Source organism: Strix aluco, chromosome 3 (genome assembly GCF_031877795.1).
Source record: "Strix aluco isolate bStrAlu1 chromosome 3, bStrAlu1.hap1, whole genome shotgun sequence".
NCBI lineage: Eukaryota > Metazoa > Chordata > Aves > Strigiformes > Strigidae > Strix > Strix aluco.
In genome coordinates, this window is record NC_133933.1 from 64,862,932 (window position 1) to 64,880,342 (window position 17,411).

The 17,411-nt window shown below is 42.2% G+C and overlaps 1 protein-coding gene across 10 annotated transcripts in view; it reads left to right on the plus strand.

Annotated features, from left to right (window-relative positions):
- HIVEP2 (HIVEP zinc finger 2) overlaps positions 1–17,411 on the plus strand; it is a 142,849-nt gene that overhangs the window by 18,065 nt on the left and 107,373 nt on the right. Inside the window, exon 2 of one of the 10 annotated variants that reach the window (XM_074818904.1) lies at positions 284–612. The exons of the other annotated variants lie outside the window; for them this stretch is intronic. The gene's annotated coding sequence lies outside the window, so the exon portion shown is untranslated. The remainder of the gene's footprint in view (positions 1–283; positions 613–17,411) is intronic. 10 annotated transcript variants of the gene reach the window in all.

Here is a 17,411-nt window from a genome sequence, read left to right on the forward strand (position 1 = left end):
GCTGCTTAGCTGTTTTGCTATGCAAGTGCAGAGAACGCTGTTAGCAATAAAGCCACTGCTGGTTTCTCCTCCAAAACCTCCCTCCTTGCAGTGCATTGGAAATGACTGAACTTTGGCCCTCAATCTGCTGACACCCTGAGGGAGTGTAAATGTAATGACGTCTTTGCTTGTTTCAGCTGCACAACAGGAAACGCTCATGGCCTCCCCTTCTTCCTGCTCTGAGAAAGTGCTGCCTTTTTTTTTCTTTTTTTCTTTTTTTTTTTTTTTTCTCCTTCCCCTGCAGACGAGCGGGCTCAGACCTACTTTCACGTCTGGGCTCAGCAGCCAGCCGGTGCTCGCACAGGGCCCCCATTGCTGCTGCCTCCTCGCCGGCGCAGCCAGTCGCCTCCCCATTGCTCTGCTGTGGTGGTGATGCCAGAAATACCAGCGTTTTAATTCCACACACACCCCCCCCGGAGAAGTGACTGAGAAGAGAATACAGTTATGTGGCAATGGCTTGCTCCACGGAGCATGTCACTGGATACAGCTCAGCTGCAAAGACCAGGATGGTCAGGTGATGATTTGCCTTGGGGAGACCACATCACTTGCATAATATAGAGGACACACTGTCAGGTGGGCATTGAAAGATCCTGGAATATGATCCCAATAGTGCTGAATAATGCTGAATATACAGGGCCTGAACAGATTTCTTTGCCTTGCTGGAATACGGAGGTTTGTTTCTTGCAGAGCATTGACAGAAAACCTGTTTAACCCTCTCCAGCTGCTGCTTTTACACTTTGTAACCAAAACAGGGATATGAGTAAGAATGGTTATTTGAGAAACACAGGCATTTTGCAGCTAACCCAGGGAGGAGGATTTTATCTCATCAAAGTCAGCCAAATCATTAAAGCAATACAGTGTTCTTGGGAGTGAAATTAATTGATTTAATATTCACCTGTTATTCTCTAATGATTGGGGGGGAGGGTCACTTTTAAAGAATAAAAAGCATATTCACTAGGGAGTTTGCATATTGTGGCATGAGAAGAGGCACTGAGTAGTCTAGAGTGCAGCATCCTGGATTTGAGAGATTTAATTAACTTTGAATGTAAACAGCGCTGGTGCAGTTGCTTATTCATTTGTTTAATGTTGCATAGGCATATTATTTGAGGAGCAACTTTTGCCTGAGTTCTGTAATAAGCAAGTTTTGGATTTATCTCATTAATCTATCACACTACCTAGCTAAATAACTTGTTTTTAACAAGCTGGAGTTACATAACATGAATCATGCCTGGCAAGATGCTTGCAAGCAGGGAAAAGCAAGATAGGCAAAGAAATAACGGCACTCAACCTTTGCAGAATAGGATACGACTGGGTTTTGAAATGAAATACTGTGTGTTGGTACGCTCAGCCATACAGACAAGGTTCATTATAAGGATGGGATGTGTTTTGAAACAACATCTTGGGATGGGAATGTTTAACAGATAGAAGACAGAATTTGCTCAGGCATGTGCAGTCCTTGGAGGGTTTCGTATATGTACATGCCAAATTCTGCCCCCCCCCCCCCCCCCCCTTGTTTTTCCTCTGGAAAAGCACTGTAGAATAGTAAATGGGAGAAGTCTCTTAAATGGGACTGATTTCATGTGTAAAAGAAAATAGCTTGATGAGCTATGATCGCCCCTGTAAAGTGTTACGCAAATCTCTTTTCTTCTTTTAAATATGCCCCTATAGGGTTATTAGGCATGTATGCAATACAATAGTCCTCTCTCTCAAGAGATATTTTACGACCAGTTTATGGAAAGGGGAAGCAAGTGATTATATGAATGCATTAGAATAAAAGCAATTGATTTTAAGTTAAATCTTCCTTTAGTAATATTTCCTTGACAATTTTCTCTGCTGCTATTCAGTTTTGATCTTCAAAGTCATGCTGAGTTGTTAAGCCTGGGATGACCTTTTGCTTTAGTGGCACGGGTACAAATATTAAATAACCATGTTAGGAAATAAAGGCGTGAGAGTAACAGGTTTTTAGGAAAGGAGTGGGAATAATGACTTTTTAGGAAAGGAGTGGTTTAGTGCCCCTGAATTTCCCTTCAAGCTGTCCTGCTCCCTCTCATTTTGACCAAATGAGTCTGTATTTTTCCTTCCTTTCATCTATAAATGAAATAGCAGTAAACTGTGGCATAGGGCTATTAACTACTGTATTTTGAGATTTTACTGTTATTAACAACAAATATTCAAATATGAGTGCTGATATTTATGGTCTTCTTTTACATACTACCATACGTGTGTGTGTACACAGTGGCTGATTATGCGTTAGTACAGACAACAGCTGAGAGGTTATAATGAGAAACAGTTACATCTGTAAGCTGCTTCTGTAGCTAGCACCATTGCTGATAATTTCAGCACAGAGAGAAGGAGATGAACAAGCACAGACGGAAACATGTATTTTCTCACACAGGAGGCCATTCAGGTCACGGCCAAGGGATGTCAAAAAGGCACTATAAGGAAGTGGACCATGTTGCTGTCATTATGTCCTTATTTTCCAAACAAATGCAGGATTTCTCTTGGACTGTCAGTGCAACATCCTTCAGAAGGAACTTGCTTTTCAGCAAATCAGAAATTTCAGTCTTCAGGAGAATTTTCATTTATTGTACTGAATTGACTTAGTTTTGTGTAGTCATGTGTTACTGTTGCAGCAGCAGAAGCTTAGAGCTGGGGATCTAAATAGTGGCACATAAGGACACCAAAATCTTGTAGGTGGAGAAAGACCTTTTCCTGAATCTGCATGATGGTGACCAAATACAGAGTTCATCAAATGCTTTCTATTTGTATCTGCTCCAATACTCTTGACTCTATAGTGGTTTTTGGCTAACTAATAGTTATATCCTTTCTGCAACTCCATGATTTTTCTTGATGCAGATGAATATTATATAGGGGCATCATACAAAATTGTTGAAATTTTTGTACATGCTATCAATAGTAGCATGGGTGCAATTTTCCGATGTGGTTAATTAGGTGGGTTCAAGTGTCCTTTACTTGAATTTCCCTTACTCTTTTGGATGAGAAGTCCTTGTGGTTTTGTTAAGAGCTGAGACTTGTAAGGCCAGGAATGTAGGAGGAAGCACGGTGGGGCCCACGGGAGTTTTCACCCCACGTTTCGGTAGAGTCTATGAGATGAGCATAGCTGCAGAGGGCTTGTTGTGGCTGCCTGCTGTGGTAAGTTGTCTGGTGAGAGCCTGTGCCTCCAGGTCTTTGCCGGGGGGGGGCGAAGAGGGGTGGGCTGAGGGTGTGAGCTGGGGTGTGAGCCGTGGCTGGGCAGGCACGGGCTAGAGCCACGCAGACGGGCACTACTGGGCTTGGTGCCCAGGAGAAGTGGGGGTTGTTCATCATCTGTGTGGGAGATGTGGGCTGGCCTTGATTTTTGGTGGAATTTCTGTTGAAATCAGTGTGATGTGAGTGAGCAGAGTAGGGCAAGTGTGTGGCTGCCAGGTGAAAGAAAGTAATTGCCACGCGTGGCACTGATGCATAGGAAGGGAGGGGGAGTATCTGTGTGCGTGCAGGCAGTGGCTTGCTCAGGAGTAAACTCGCACATCCTGATGTCCTTGAATAGATCTTCAGAGGTTAATAGTCCCTGTCATACGGCTCCGCAGAGAGGGATTTCTTGCCCTGCAAGTCGCTGTACCCAGTTCCGTTTTCCTTGCTGTTGTTAAAAGCCTGTGTATCTTGTCTGTTCAAACCGTGAAAGGTCTTCAGGTTATCAAGTTCTTCCCATATAGCAGCAAAACTTGAAATAATTACCAACTCGGTTTCACTGTTTTTGCCAGTTAAAAAAAGGTGAATTTTAATTTACACTAATTATTTAACTACATGAGATGCTCAGCATGAGAATGACTAGGTGCAAATTAAGTAAAGGAGAAAAATACGTTGTGCATTACATTTTTCATATTTAATGTTCTATTTGTATTTCATTACCAGTCCATCTGCAAGAAGACTTCTCTTAGCAGATTGAAGCATTTTTTCAAGAGAAAGACCAAATGTACAGTTAGGCTGATAAAAACAAAGTTTTTGTCTGAATAGATTAAGATGGGAGAGTTTTAATAAAATCATCTCAGTATTGCAGACTTACTTTCTCTTAACTCTGGTTACACTATGTGCCTTGATATGATCTCTGGAGCCGTGCAATGGCCACACTTTCTTCAGATTGTCTTGCTGAAACACGAACATTTTGTAGCCTCCCCAAAGCTATTGTGTGTGTGAAATCAGCCCTTAGGTAATACTGAAATTTGTATAATGCATAACCCAGGTGGGTACATGGTCTTAGCTCCTTGTCACGGGAATGGATTTCGGAGTGTTTGCCTGGTTTCTGTAGTTGTGCTTGTTGCAGTCGTGCTGCCCCACAGCCTGTCCCATGTGAACATGCTGTTGCTTTGGGAGAGACAGACCATGATGGCTCCACTGTTTGTGGGCATGAGAAGCAAAAACTTTTGCGCAGTCATAGACAAGCCTAGCTGAGGGGGTGGGTTGAATGCACCATCACTCTTACCAAGGTGAGTTCAACACGGTAGTGGTGTTGCCATGGTACATGTTTCTTTGGAAGCCCCAATACAACACATTTCTGTATTGTAGAGAACTTATTTCACCATCCAAAAATATGCGTGCTGTCTTTCTTTACCTCAGCTGACTCTGGCTTTGAACCTTTGCAAACTTTGGGGATGTTTGTAGAGAGACTTTCCTTTGTGAATGGAATGTGTAAGTGCGGCGTGAAAGATTTGGTTTATCTGCATGGAACATGCTTGCTTGAGCAGTTGCTTTCCACAGTGCAGCGCTTGCAGATTAAAATCCTTTCTGTTGTGGTCATGCCAGTTCAGTTCCTTCTGCAGCAAGTCAGTTTTGCTGGTGTACTGCAGTAAGGTGCCTGGTTGCATTAGTGAGGAAGGAAATTTTTCATTTCTGCTGATGTGTCATTCTTATAGATTCAAAATGGTAATGACAATTTTTTATAACAATTTTTTAAAGATACTCTGAAAACTAGAATAATGCTCCTTGCTTCAATGTATATTTTATTTCACCAGTAAAACTGCTTTTAATTCATGCGTTTGCACTTGGAATATGAACGCTTTGCATCAAAACTAGAAATGACAGTGTCATATACATGGAATGTATCTTTTAGTTTATGGTGGCATGTTTTACTGTCTGTGATGTGTGATCACACAAGCTCAACAGTACACAGCTGACTTGATGTATTTACTGTAATTCTCTACCTAAGGAAATACGGTCTATTGACTAGCAGGCTAGGCAGGGAGTTAATACCCATAGGTTCAATTCCTGGTTCTGCTACACAGTTCATGAGTTTGGGGTAAGATTCACAACACCTTACACTGATTTTCGTGTGAATTATATTCATAAATATGAGTTGGGCACAAAAATACCATTGTTGCACAGTGTTCTCTTTATGTCAGTTCCACTTCCTTATCTTAAGGAGATGTCCTGTAGACAGATGCTGTAGTCTGCTATCGATCCATAGGGAGCCGGTAGGGGTTTTGTGCTAAAACTGACTGCGGGATTTGAACGTTAATATTGTGTGTGTGTGTGTGTGTGTCTGGTTTTAAGTGACCATTTTCAGAATGGTCAATAGTTGTACTATTTACTATGAGCACCTCTGCTCATAGTATTTATGCTATTAAAGATCATTTGAGTCATCACAGAAGTCAGGCTGCATGCTGCTTTGCAGTCCAGTTGTCTCCTTTACTTAAGAGCGAAAATAGTCCCACTAAGGTACAGTCAGCAGCTAAGGCAATAGAGAAGGACAGTGTGTATAGACCTGGATCCAGATGTTAGATGCTGTGTTTAGAAAAACAAAGGGTAAATTTTCCTCCCAAACAAATTGGTAAAATTCAAGGTGGAAATTTGTAATGTAAGACACTGTATTGCAACGAGTGTTAGAGTGAGTAGCAGCTTTGCAGAGTGGAGGGAAGAGATACATGCAGGTGCATGTGGGTGATGCAGAACCTGCCAGTTTCACTCTGCCTTTGTGCAACTTTGTGAAAGTTGCATTTTGAGTACCTGGGCAATTCAGAGGGTAACTGCCTGAGCAAAGTCTTGCTTAAAACAGCTACTGGGAACACTGCAGAATATTTTGGGTTCTATAGGGCACACCAGAGCTTCCTCAACCAGCAGAGTGCCCTCAGGGACACTCTCAGCCTCACCTGTTCTAAACCTTTGCGAGGCATGTATCAGCTCAGTGCCGTGGGCAAACCAAAAGCCCCCACAGTTTATGCCAGGTGATGTCTGTCCCTCTGCATCTAAAGAAAGTGTAGGTGCTCTGGTTTCCCTCCTGATCTGGGATGTTGTGACTGAGCTCTGTAAATGTCTGTAGGGGAATCAGAGGCGGTGGTGGGAGTGTTGAGGAGATCTGTGGGAGGGGCTAGTTTTACACTGTACATGTAATCTTTAGCACATCCACTTGTTCGTTACACGCACTTCTCACTAATGGATGCTTCTGAGAAAATGTTAATCATCGTTGTTACATGCACAGAACTGGTAGTCTTTCACAACCGTAGTTTGGTGACTAAGAGCAGGCAATGCCACAGGACCATGGTCACCCCCGCTCCCAGCTGCCCCAGTCACAGTCGACAGGCTTGGACCTCACCAGTGAGAGAGGGCAGACCATGAGCAGCCTTGTCTTCTTTCTCGCACAGGGTTTTTTTCCCCTGTTTGCTAGTTTAAGACTTAAACAGGAAGAATCTAAGTAAAGTGATTAAACTTATGCTTTTGATACTGCTTGTCTTTATTTCCTCTCTGTTGTCAGTGATGCTTCTGGTGTACTCGCGAGGATGTCCTACATGTTCACAGTCCTTTCTGCTTGTCCTGTCCGTTGTTGCTTGGATGCCTGCTATATGCAGCTAGATCCATCTTGGCCAGTTTGGTGAGCGTGTTGCTTAGCAAATGGAGAAAATGCTACGGCAGGTGGACAGACCCAGTGAAAAGTAAATCCCATGAATATCTGCCAGATGTGTCTGGTGCTTGATTAGCAAAACCCCTAAGTGAGACTTTAATTTTGGGCAGATTCCTAAGTCATAGTGAAATCACTGGGTCCTACACATGCTCCTGAATTAAGTATATGCTTATATACTTTGTGAATAGAAATGACTTATTGAGCTAGAGCCAGCATGGGGAATTTTGGGACTCCTGCTGTTCTGCTTACACTATTTTGCAGGAGAGTTTAAGGCTGTAGAATGACACCAACTGGATCCACAGAACAATCTGCTCCTGTTCCCGTGAACTCCAAATTATTTTCCTTCTCACATGCAAAGTTGTACCAAGAGCTGCATTTAAAAACCCATCTGTTGTCCATATTATATCAATAGGAGGAAAAATTTTAGACATCTAAAATATTCTGGTTACGTGTTCCATCCTGCTGTCATCTGTCTTTCAACTAGAAGCCATTTCTTGTAGTTGCACTTACTTCTAGCTGCTCAAATCTTTTCCCTTCCACCAACAGATGAAACTCTGAGTAGCCTAAGCTGCAAAAGTGGAAGCAGGATGCTACAAACTGGTAGTGGAAAGAAATGGCTGCTTTCAAAATAAGATGCTTTTGATAAATTGATAGAATAGTTTTTTCTTATCAAGTGTGGGAATAAGTAATAAATTACTTTAAAAGTTGTTTTGTCATTTTTTTCATTATACAGATCGTATTTGAAGTATCATCAATGTCTATATGTGTTTTAATATAATTTGTGACACAAATAAGTGGTGTGTAACAAAATATAGCATTTTTTAAAAAATTTTACAGCAAAATAAGATTATAATTCCAGTGCTGCTGGTTATAATTCACCTGCTTCTGATCCCACTTTTCTGTGTTGCAGTGGCAGCAGCATAAGCATATTTCTTGGCAGATACACTGCTTTTCCACAGGGCAGCAGTGAAGTTCATCTGTACCGTTTAGTTTAGTTGTTACATTTTGGTAAAACAGCCAGTTCTGACAGAACTAGAGAGACGATATTCTATCAGCTTAGATTTGCAAGGTTTTCTTTGCAACTGTAATGAGTACTCAGGGGTGTGTGTGTGTGTGTGTATTTACATCTGTTACAGCTTTGCAGCTTTTCTCCCACTGTTTTCAAAGCAGTAGCTTTTCATTGAGGGCCTCAGGATTTTTCAAATACTGTACTGCGTCTTCCCTGTAAAACTCCATGGGAGACACTCAGGTGATAGGAGCTTTGTAGCCTTTCCCTAGTGAGATATGGATCACAAACTCAAACTGTCCATCTCACGATGGTTGGATAGCTAGGCCATAGACCTCTCTTCATGGGAGGTTCAGTGCTAACACCTGTGTATATTCCTTGTCAATCCCCTGTAAGGATTCATGCTCAGTATTAGAGCAGCATCTGTTAGCAGTTGACCAGTCTTGTTCAGTTGTTCCCCAGTATGAAGAACACAGAAGCATTCACTACATGTGATTAATTATCTGCTAAACAGCTCATTTTAACAGGGCTTCTGTTTCCTTTACCTAAATCCTAGACTCTTACCTCAGTCTCTCTTCAACAGTTTAGTGTTTCCAAAGATTCATTTGAATCCATCCCCTTCAAAACTGAAGGTCCCTGGTGTGGGAGTGTTTGACAGGAGCCATTGCTTAACAGGTTAGTGTGTGGTCCAAGAGGATTCCATTGATGTCCATTCACAGATGCCCAGTTTTATGGATGTCTATTTATGGGATTAGGTAATGGAGGTGAATCACTCAGAGGAAAGTCCTGATATGGAAGGTTTCTCTGCATATAGAAAGATTTTGAGGACAAGATTTGGGCTAGGGATAATCCCACAGAGAACAACTGACAGATTTCAAACTTCAGCGAGGGAATAGCTAGCTCCTGAATTTAAATGCTTGGATCAGAGGGCAACACTGTTTTCTTCTGTTTATCAGGACATTAAATAAGAGTAGTTCAGTTTTAGACAAGCAGTTGGTAAAACCCGTGTTGCGATGCTGCTGGAATGTGGGAGGAAGGTCTCAGGATAAATCATTGGTGGAAACAGCAGATGAAAAGGACTTAAGGCAGACCACTAAAAGGAAGATATAGTTAATATAGGTGTGGAGTTCTGGTACAGTAGTATGTTGTCCAGTATTTACTTCATACTTTCAAAGAAGCCTAGAGATGTCACAGACCTTGCTGTTACTGAATTTCAGGCTTGAACATTTGTGGGTAAAGAACTGTAAAGCAGCCAGCATTTTCACAACTCTTTCTGGGTGATACATATTTCTACAAAATAAGCTGTATGTGCTGTTTATTGATTTGTCCCCTGAATATAAAGGCTCTAGAATTTGGAAGTACGCTTGGGTTACTGTTTTTAAATGTATAACGAGTACTGTGTACAGGATGTGTAGGAAGCAAACCAATGTCTGCAGTAGTAGATTTTTGTGGCAATAATATGAGACTCAGAAGAGACTATTTGGGAGTGCCCAGTGTGGAAGGACGTGGTGGGAGGCAGGGGGCCGTGGGGAGGGCTGGGCACGCTCAGTCTGAAGGAGCTGTGTGCTGGGCAGCAAAGCTCCAGAAACAGCTCTAGCAGGGATATTGCCCAGTCAGTGCTTTTATACATCTTGACTTACAGCACTGAGATTCAAATTCAGGTCAAAGATGGAAGAGTGGTGGGACAGAAGGTCGGCAAGGCATTGCTCTGAGGCAACAGTACGCACATGTGTTTGAGAACCTTCCCACTCCCTCTGGTTTTCTGTGCCTTCAGTACTGCACCCACCAGATGCACTAGAAAATGCCTCCATTTTTTCGCTATGCAGCAGAAATCATGAACCCCAGCTTCCTGTAAGTGCCTGTCTTTTGGATGCAGGCCCTGGCTGTGTTTGGGCTGCTGTGTACAAGGAGGCAAAGGACTGGCCCTCGAACTGATGGCCATGTCGCACTGGCTAGGTCACATCTGCACCGTCTTCTCATGTCAGACTTGTCTTGTGAGGAGGTGGTTGGAGTGGTCCAAAACCACACAGAACACAAACTATCGAGCAGTGTGCTGCAGGGCTCAAACTTCTTTCCTTTCTCACTTTTATTTAGCCATATGCGTGCACCTATAGTTGTGAACTTCATCTTTCAGCATGGTTTTGCATCTCAGTGCATCTATTTTATCTGTGGATTCTGCACTGTCTTATGACTCAACATGGAAGATTTTTCCCTTAATGCGGATGCTGACTCTCTCTCTCTTGTCTCTTTGAGCACAAGTTGGAATCAGAAGGAGCTTCTGGTGACTGAGCAGTTCTGAGATTGCTACCTCTTTGTTACAAGTCTTCAAAGAAATTTATTGGGGGACGCCCGACAGACACAGGCGTGACATTATACACAGTGTGTGATTGCAGGTTTTTTTTACATAGGAAACAAGGCTACAAAAGAGATCTTGGTAGGAAGGCAGAATTTATTCCTTTGAGAATATTTTCCAGAAAGGAAGCTGTGTCAAAATGGTAAAATGTTGGAATTGTGTGATATAAGTGATTTTTTTATTACGGTGACTATTATTTTCCCTGTGGTAACATCTAAAAGCTTCTATGAAGATGTAGGCTTCTTTGCGTCCTCAGACACACTGAATTTACGATGTAAGTATCTGATAGATGAAGAGAGGAAAGAAATGTCATCACAGGGATCAAAGACAGAGACAGATTATGAGATGCCCTCCGTGGTCAGATATGAAGTCTGTGGCAGCGAAGAGCTCAGTCTGTTTCTCGAGTCCTATGAGCTGGTAGCACTCCCAGCTCCGTACATCGCTTAGCAGCACAGAGGTCAATCTTGTGATACTGTGTGAGCCTTTAGCTCCATGTTAAACCTTCAACAGACCTTGTTCCAGTGAAGCTTCTGACATATTTAAAGTTTATGACACGTATCTTTGTGTTGCGATTCAAACCTGAATTTATTTTATGATGAAGTTTAAAGGTCCCATCTGACATAAAGCATGTTGATTTCAGGGAAGATTTATGGAATAATGTCAGATGCTGCTATTTTTAAAAGTGTTACTGCCTTGCAAAAGTGAATTTCTTGTTTCTTTGTCTAGAAACGTATTCAGAGCACTTGGAAGGAAGTTTTGGAATAAGGAGATTTCTACCCTGGGGGGGTAGTATCCTGTGCTTTCGTTAGGTCATGTCAGGCCATTGTTTTGCTTTTCTTATCATAAAGATCTTGTGTCTTTATTTGTGCTCAGCTGTGGACTTGAGTTTCCTGGAAGAGAGTGAAATAATTAAGAATTAATACTACAAAATCATATGTTCTCAGTTTGTAGCTATGTTTGTTTAGTTGAAGGCAGTTCTTGTCTGTAGCTATGTATTGTAATAGGTGGTGTAGATACATACCAGTAATAAGTAGTGTCTTGTATCTGTGGTTCTCAGTATAGCTGAAAAGAAATACCATATTATTCTCTATAACTATGAGAAAACATAGACTGAGAGATTCAAGGTCACCCATCAAATGGCTAGTGAAACTGGGGTCTCTTGTTCCCTGCTGTTTTTCACCCCTAACTGCCAGCTGATGTTCTCACTGGCTTTGTCTCTGCCTAGTGGATTACACACTGGCAGGGTATGGGAAAGAGCATGTTTAATTTATTGCTCTAGATGCAGCCGCTGGGGAGGACGGTTAGGTATGGAGGGTGGTTTATCAGTAGAAGTCATTAAAGTAGTGATTAATGTGGTGCTAGAGAAGGGAATGCGGTGTGTTGTTCTTGCTCTTAAAAATCTGTGAACTGCTACACAAGGTCACGCAGCCTCTATAGGGTCCTGGTGAGAGGAGTTGGGGGAGGAAGAAGGGCACTGCCAGCCTAAATTGAGAGCTTATATTGCTGTGCAGTTGTGTCATGTGATAGAGGAACACCTGTCTAATGATTTGCTAATAGGATGGCCAAATCCTGGTAAATCTGGCTTGGTTCTGGTGTGGCAGATCTGAGACATTAATATAAGTGATGTGAGCAATAGCTTCCCTGGTCATGCCCTGGGATGCATGCGCCTGCTTTGCAAGTAAGCAGAATTTCTAGCACTGACAGTGCGATGCCGTTCCCCAGAACTAAATTTATCATTAAATAGAAGGAGACGTGAGAAGGCAATGCTTGTTAAGTGTCACATGCATGGGACTCTAGCTTTGAAATGTGTTATTCCATTTCCTCCAAGTCATCCTCAGGGAAACACTTGATTTGGATTTCCTGTGCATTTTACCATCGATTCTTCAGTTGTCACTATCAGCCTCTAGATTACGGCCATAGTTCCTGTCTACTTTATTCCCTGTCAGTCAGTGCTGCTCTCCTTGCAGGCTGCACCATGATGTGTGTGTTGCTTGCCAGGTAGAGAAGAAGGCAGAAGTCTTGGTAGATGCTGGGAGCAGAGCAGGGGTGCTGTGGGTGACCCCATAAAACAGATGATAGGTGCACAGCAGCCGGTAGATCTGGCTGCCCGCCAGGTTAGCACAGAAGCTGCCTCCTGCACAGACCTCATTTTTCCAACTAAGGACCAACATGCTCTCATACAAACAAAAATAAAGAAATTGCACCTCGGGTATTGCAATTACTCCGGGGGATGGCCCTGACTGAGAGAAGCTGGAGAAAAGAACTCCTGGCAGAGGTTGTACTGCATCTCCTTTCTTCACATAAGTAGCAACACCAGAAAGAGATGAAGCTGCACAGCCATATGAATAAATGTGCAGAATCTGAAACTCGCACTTCTGGCTCATCTATCACATACCATCCTTTTATAGTGCAAGATGAAATGTCCAGCACCAATTTTAAGCTGCCCTCAGCAGACGCGCTGTTACCTTCTGTCTCAGTGCATGGCCATAATCTCATCCTGAAAAATAAGATTTTACCTTCCACTTACCCTTCTGGAGACAGCCTGTCAGAGCAACATGGTACCACAAACTTATCCTGCTTAATGTCAGCTAATTAAATTCATTTTGGCTATAGTACTAAGTCAATTTAATTCTGACTTTCAGAGCCTGCAGAGACAGTTGTGACTCTCAGATGGGTTTCTGTCTCTGATTAGTGATCAAATCTCTTTGTGCTTTTTTAGACTGACTCTCCGCCTGTCTTTTTCTGTGTGTCTCTCACCTGTACTTGTGATGTTAGGGAACGGGGTGTTTTTTCTCATGCTTTCATAGCTCTAGCATCTTCTGTCACTTTTATTCTTTGAAATGAAAGTTTCATTACTGTGACTGGAATAGAAATAGAAATTACTGTGACATACTCTTGGTGTTAGATGATTTTGGAGGTTGTTTTTCAAAAGTGTTGATCTTTGGAGGGATGGGTATTCGAGTGACCTTCTAACTCTGAGCTTGTATGCCAGCCTCCAAGTGGTCATCCACATCGCAGTCCAAATGCAACAGCCTCCAGTAATGTTTACTGTCTGTCACTCTCAATATATTTTGTGATCACTAACATTCATGAAAATGAGGGGCAGAATTAAAAAAAAAAAAAATCAGTCAAAAAAAAAGAGAAAGGTCAAGGCAAGCTATAGTGTGGAAAATAACAATACACTTGATTAATTGAGTAGTGCTGGTGGAGTATATCGTGCCAGAGACAATCTGATGAGTATTTTTTGATTTTAAATGCCCTCTGTGCAGGTTATCAAAGTAAAAAAAAAAATATTGTTTGTCTGGGGTTTCATGCATTATTTTTTGTACAGCTCTGGTATGTCCCTCACTCCTTTTGTGTAGCTTTGTGTCAGAGATTGCCTCTGATCTGCTGTTTCTAAGTCCCCTGATGCTGTCAGACAGCAGATCGGTGTGGATCACTGTGGAACCTCCTGCTGCAGTTTATCCCCTGTTTGCAGCCGTATTTTCTTTCTCATATTCTCTTCCCACTTCCCCTCCCGCTTGTTGATGCGGCTTATTTGTGTTCGGACATTACAAGCACAGAACTGAATTGCCATTGTCAGCAACATAATTCTTGGTTACTGAGAAACTACTGCTCTTGTTCCTTCCAGAGTATAGCTGGAGTGTATGGGGAGACATAGTTTGAGGAGAAGCTTGTATCATGGTTGTGCGCTGTGCTTGTTATGTATGGAGAAGAGGGCTTCAGTCTGGGTGGATGTCAGTCTGACATATTTTACAGGCAGTTGATTCATCCATCCATTTTTTGTATTGCATAGTAAAGTGTACTAGTGCTGTTGTGTCTGTAAAGTAGCTTCTGATGTCAGAGAGAACTAGATACCAGCTTTCTCATTGTTAGTAAAATAATGGTGAAGTTCTGAAACAAAGAGAGATGCCAGGAAAGTAAGACTTGAGACTGTAATTTTTTTTCTTAATTCCTTAAATTTATTGGGAGGAAAGGAGAGGAAAGTTTTTTCAGATCATTCATTACATTTTTTTCTTTCATTTAAAAATACATATTTCTGAACGGTTATTCACAGGCATATCTTTTTGAAATTAGAAGCTATAGTGTTTTTTTAAATTCATAATAAATTGTATGTACTTGGGGAGTTTTTTAAGCTTAATATTTAGACCTGATTTTCCTAAACAATTCAATGGCTGTATCTAATCAAGCTAAACATTTGGTTTAGATCCTTTGTCAATTTTGTAAAACCTTGTTCATTTTCAAATGAGCAAATAGTGTTTATTGAAGGTGGAGAAAGAATTGCCAAAATACTGTTAAGTCCTAGAGCACAGCAGTGTTCTACAGGCACTTTCTAAATACCTGTGTTTGTAAGGCCTCTTCAGCTCTGTTGATGTGAACATTTATAATGCAAAAGCCTGCATATTTGCTTCTTCAATGCTGTACTTTGTTGTAAGAAAGGAGTTATTTGGGGTGAGAGAGTAAATTATCTGTAGTTTAATATGTATAAATACGGTTTTAGGATTGTTTTAAGACTGATAGGCTCAGTTTTGAGAAGTGATGGCACAGTTACGTGAAAGTAAGCTGGCAGCGAAAATTACATTTCAGCTTCCATTAATTTTTCTAATTATGCCCAATGTTTGCATTTCCTTACAACATTGCTTGTGAAAATGAAGGTCTTAATTGATGGCACTGGAGATTACCACTGTCTAGCCATAGAAAATACAGTTTGGTCACGAACTGTGTGTATTTTCTTACAATTCTCTCTTTCTGTAGAGACTATATTGATTTGTATGTTTAGTTTCCAATCTTTCTCCCACCAAGATTTTAAGTGCTGGGTCCCCAGTGTATTCCTGTCAACACTAGCTATTTCCATAATTGCCAGAACCACATACTTAAATACCTCCCATATAATTTCCATTTTCAGATTTCTCAACGGCTTCCATGCTTCTGCTTCACCTAGAAAGAATTTGTCTTTGCCTTAAAGAGGGTCTTCTCTTCTAGGACTTGCTATTTCTAAGTGTGTTTTTGGGTCATTGATATTTCTTTCTCACCAAAGGAAAGGCACTAGGAAGTCTCTGCCAGAAAGATCTTTGTGAAAGATCTTGGAAGTTGTCAGGTTCACAAGTAGTTCGGTCGACTCTTAGCAGCTGCTCCTTAGGCCCTCCTGCTCTGCCAGAAGTGGTTTGTTTTGACCTCCAGGATCTCCCCATCTCAACTGTGAGCAGAGAGGCAGTAAGCACTGAAAATGGGACATGACTTGTGGCCTTGAAAATCTGTACCATGGCTTTGACTGGGCTAAAGAAGAAGGAGTCTGAGAGAAAGGGAATCAAATGGAGAATTACAAACTCATTTCTTACAGGACACTGAACAGCAGGAAGGCAATGGTAGCTGGTGATGGCTACCAACCTGGATTAGGTTTGAACTGATTCACTGCAGATGAAGGACTGCATTTCACTTTGTTCCATGTGTTGTGATATATTTCTGTTCATGATGTAGCTACTTTGTGGTCATTCTTTTTGATTGATGTGGTGATTTAGGACTTCTGTTTTAGAGTATTCATTTTCCAAGAGTACCATTAACAGCCAGCAAGAAAAAAGAAGGAGAAATGTTTAAATAAATTATTCCCCTGAAAAGTTCTCATAGTTTTTTAAAAGGTAAATGAAGTGATGCAAGGTAAATGGTTAGGTTCAGTTGTTAGGGACAGATTGATTAAATGTCTCCAAAGAAATCTGCAAGCAGAAAAAGAATGAGTTGTATGTCTTACTGTATTTTCCTGTTGGAGACAGCTGGCCATGTTTAGCAGCGTCCTTTTGTGGGGAGGATGCTACAAATAATTTCTCTGGGAGGGAAGATTCTTTTTAAGCCTTCAGTGGGTTGAGAAGGAATTGCTTTTGTAGGTAAGTCAGAGTTATTAGGAAGCAAAATTTAAGCAGTTCAACAGAATGGATCTGTCTAACACTCAGAAAAATACCTGGTTTAAGGGAAACTTTTATAACATCAAGCCTGGGTGTGAAGAGTTGAGGATGTATGTTCCTTAAAAATTCTAAGTGTACTTTGGAAGTTAAAGCTCTCCATGAAATCTAGATAATGTTTTCTTTTGTACCTGTGTGTATCTGGGAATGCAGATACCTGGTCATCTGTTGGCATTTCTGAAAATGAGGGACTGGTGAGCCCTCTGCATGTGCTTTCTGGCAGAACTCTCCGGGCAGGTGAGTGGTTTTCACACCTTTGTGCTCTGTTTGTTAGGTCAAAAGTGCTGCCAGTTTTGTGGCGTTTAGCCGTACTGCGGGTGCCCACAGACAGCCGATTCGGCTCTCACCGGGTCCCCAGCCTGACCGGCGGTGCAGCCTTGCCAGGGTGCCTTTGCTGACTCTTCCTTGTGTTGGCCAACGTGGGTGCTGACTTACCGGCAGCCCCAAGCTGGATTCGCAGGTGTCAGGCCTCCATGGGTTTCCCGGTGAGCCGCCTGTTGCTTGAGCAGCTGGCGATGTCTGTGAGGGAAAGGGAAGGACCCGCTGCTGGGATCACGGAGTGGAGGCAGGTGAGAGAGTGAGAGGGAGCCTCAGCCCCGGCCAGCGTACGGCGGTTGGGCAGTGTAGGAACCCCCCCAGCCCCAGCACAGAGCTAGAGGTGCTGCCTGCCTGCCTGCCTGCTGGGAGGGACGGGGCTCTCCCAGGTGAAGGGGAGTGCTGCTGAAATCCCGGTGATGGGGCATGGTGCACCACCATGCCTTCCGCCAGCCGGGGCTGCCTCTGGGTGCTGTTAGCAGTCACTGCTCTGCCGTCCTGCTTGCTACTGCTGGATCCCATGCTGTGGCTCAGTAACCCAACTGGGTGTCTGGCATTTAAGTATATGTATACTGAAACATACATGTCCACTACTCTGTGCAGATTCTGTTTGTGAACTTGTATTTATACTGTTTCAGAGCAGTCAAACATTAGATATTATGTATTAGTATCGTACTTATGGGAGGTGCGCCCTTTAACAATAATTTTTTGTTTGGTTTTGGACCATGGAGTATGTTCTTCATAACTTAATATTTACACTGTTTTATGCTTGTTATTGAAGACCAAATACAGAGTACAGGAGACACTGACTTGCTTAGGTGGCAGCAAATGAAGATGTCCATGGTGCTAGTT